The following is a 2,617-nucleotide window of genomic DNA, read 5'->3' on the forward strand; positions in this document are numbered from 1 at the left end:
TCCTGAGTGCTGAGGTTACAGGCACGGACCACAGTCCCAGTTGTATGCAGTGCTTGGGATGTAACATGGGACTCCATGCATGCTAACCACATACTGTACCGACTGAGTTAAATACATAACCAATTTTGTTCTTTAAAAATTGTATTTACATTCACGGGTGTTTTGCTACATGTGTGTCTGTATTTTGTGTGTGTGCCTGGTGGAAGACAGAAGAGAATGTCAGATCCCCTGGGACAAGACGGTTGTGAGCAGTCATGTAGGGGCTGGGAACTGGACCCAGGTTCTCTGGAAGAACAGCCAGGGCTCTTAACTACGGATTCATCTTTCCAGCCCGATGCTATTCTATTTTTTTTTTTTAAAAGACTCAGTCTTACTCTTTAGCCTAGACTGGCCTAGGCTGTTTATGGAACCTAAAAATAAAACTTACAGCAATCCTCCTGACTCTGCCTACAAGAGGCAAAGCACCATGCCCAGATAACAGCCCGTATTTTTAAAATTCCTATTCTGTGCTTCTTGTAAGTATGACTAAGAAATGGGTTAGGGTAATTTATTATGGTTTACACAAGACACCCTTCTAGTTCCCCTCTATCCTTAATTTCACAAGCTGTCATGAGATTCTCTATTACGATTTGGCTTCCTTCAATTTGCTGTTAAGTCTAGAATCTGGGGCCAGCTGGCTTGGGCTCAGACCCTAGCTAAACTATTCATTCGCAGTCTGGGTTTGAAATTTTTTCTTTTTTTAAGACAGGATCTCCCTATGCAGTTGTGGCTGGCCTGGAACTTTCTAGGTAGAACAGGTTGGATTCAAGATCCTCCCAACTCTGCCTTCTAAGAAATGAGACTAAGGGTATATGCCACCACACTTGGCTTGGGTAAGAGCTCTTTGTGCTTTTTTTTTTTTTTTTCTTTTTCTTTTCTTTTTTTCAGAGCTGGGGACCGAACCCAGGACCGAGCGCTAGGGAAGCGCTCTACCACTGAGCCAAATCCCCAACCCTCTCTTTGTGCTTTTGTTTCCATAGCTGTAATGTGAGGAAATATTGTAAGGATTAAAAGTCGTTACAATTGAAATACACAACCAAAACCATTTTTAAAATATCTTCCCAAGGGACTACCTGGCTACCTGCTCATGTATGTGTGTTCTCTCTCTCTCTCTCTCTCTCTCTCTCTCTCTCTCTCTCTCTCCCTCTCTCTCTCTTCCTCTCTCTCCCCCTCCCTCCTTTCCTTTCTGCCCCCTCTCTCTCCCATTGTTTCTACTTTGCTCCCATTTCCTTCTTGGCTTTCAGAGTCGGGGTCTCACTATGAATTCCTGCTTGCCCTGGGACCTGTTGAGCCCATGCTGGACTAACACTTTGGATGATTCTCTTGCCTCTGCCTCTCACGTGCTGAGATTCCAGGCATGAGCTGCACTGCCCAGCCCAAATTGTCCTTTTGGTTTTTTTTACCTTTTGAGTTTGGTTCTCACTTTAAAGAAAAATTCCCGAAATACTGGTCTTCTGCCTATGCCTGTGGGGCTCAGACTGGAAGCAGCCTTCCAGAGGTGGAGCAAGTATAGGCAAAGGGAACAGAATGTGAAAAAGGAATCCTTAGATCTCGGGCTGCGGTGATTCTCTACAGGAGCAGCTGCTCAATGAGGCCTCATTCAGGTCCCCATAGGCCACTCTGAAGGTCAGATCCCCAGTTTCACACTGTGAGCAAGGGTACAGTGCAACCACCAAACTAGACCACTCCATGGGTAGAAGGAAAGCTTGGTTGGGGAATCATACTGAGAGGCTCAGTGGGGTGGCTTGAGAAGCCTTTCCCCTTGTCAGTTTTAAGAGGACAGATAGCAGCAGGAGGAGAGAGCAGCCAGAACAACCTGGAAGCTACTGTGGTTGTTTGGGTTAACTGCCTGAGACAGTTACCTTTGGGACAGAGAAGGGAAGTAGTGTTGAAGAGAAATCTGCCTCGGGAGAGGAAGGCTGTGTTTAGCCTTTTGTTTACACAATAACAACCTTCTATTCACCCAGTCAGGGTCCTGTTTAGGACACTGTCACCAGCTCTGCATTTTGGGGGACTTGCTTTGTACCTAACACACACCACAGCAGGCCTGCCAGGGAACAGAGACCAGACTTTTATCCTCTTTGACTACGGTCACCTAGTGAGGCTGTCGCGTAGGAGACAATCCTGTCACAAGGAACTCGAGGCTTCAACAGATGACAAGTGTCCCAAATTCGTCAGTGAGATTTATATCAGTAAATTCTCACTCCACAAAATGTCCACACAATGAACTCAGAGTCAATTGCTATTGTTATAAACTGCCCATGTAGATAAGACAGACTGTCCTGTAAAAATCCATCCCTTATAGATATTTATAGCTACCCGTGACTATTTAAAGCCATGAGGAATCTGGATCATCTTTCTTTCCCTCCATCTTCCTTCCTTCTCTATCTCTCTGTACTCTCTGTCCCATCTCTAAACTTCTCAGCCCGCCTTCCTTTACCACTGCCCAATCACAGGCTCCCACCTTATCTTGTGCCCGCCCTCACCTGCATATAGACATCAACCCACATTTCCCCCTTTTTGTGCCGTTAAAAGGCTTTTTCCTCTCAAATATAAATTGAATGTAACTATTGTCATT

Source organism: Rattus norvegicus, chromosome 8 (genome assembly GCF_036323735.1).
Source record: "Rattus norvegicus strain BN/NHsdMcwi chromosome 8, GRCr8, whole genome shotgun sequence".
Classification (NCBI taxonomy): domain Eukaryota; kingdom Metazoa; phylum Chordata; class Mammalia; order Rodentia; family Muridae; genus Rattus; species Rattus norvegicus.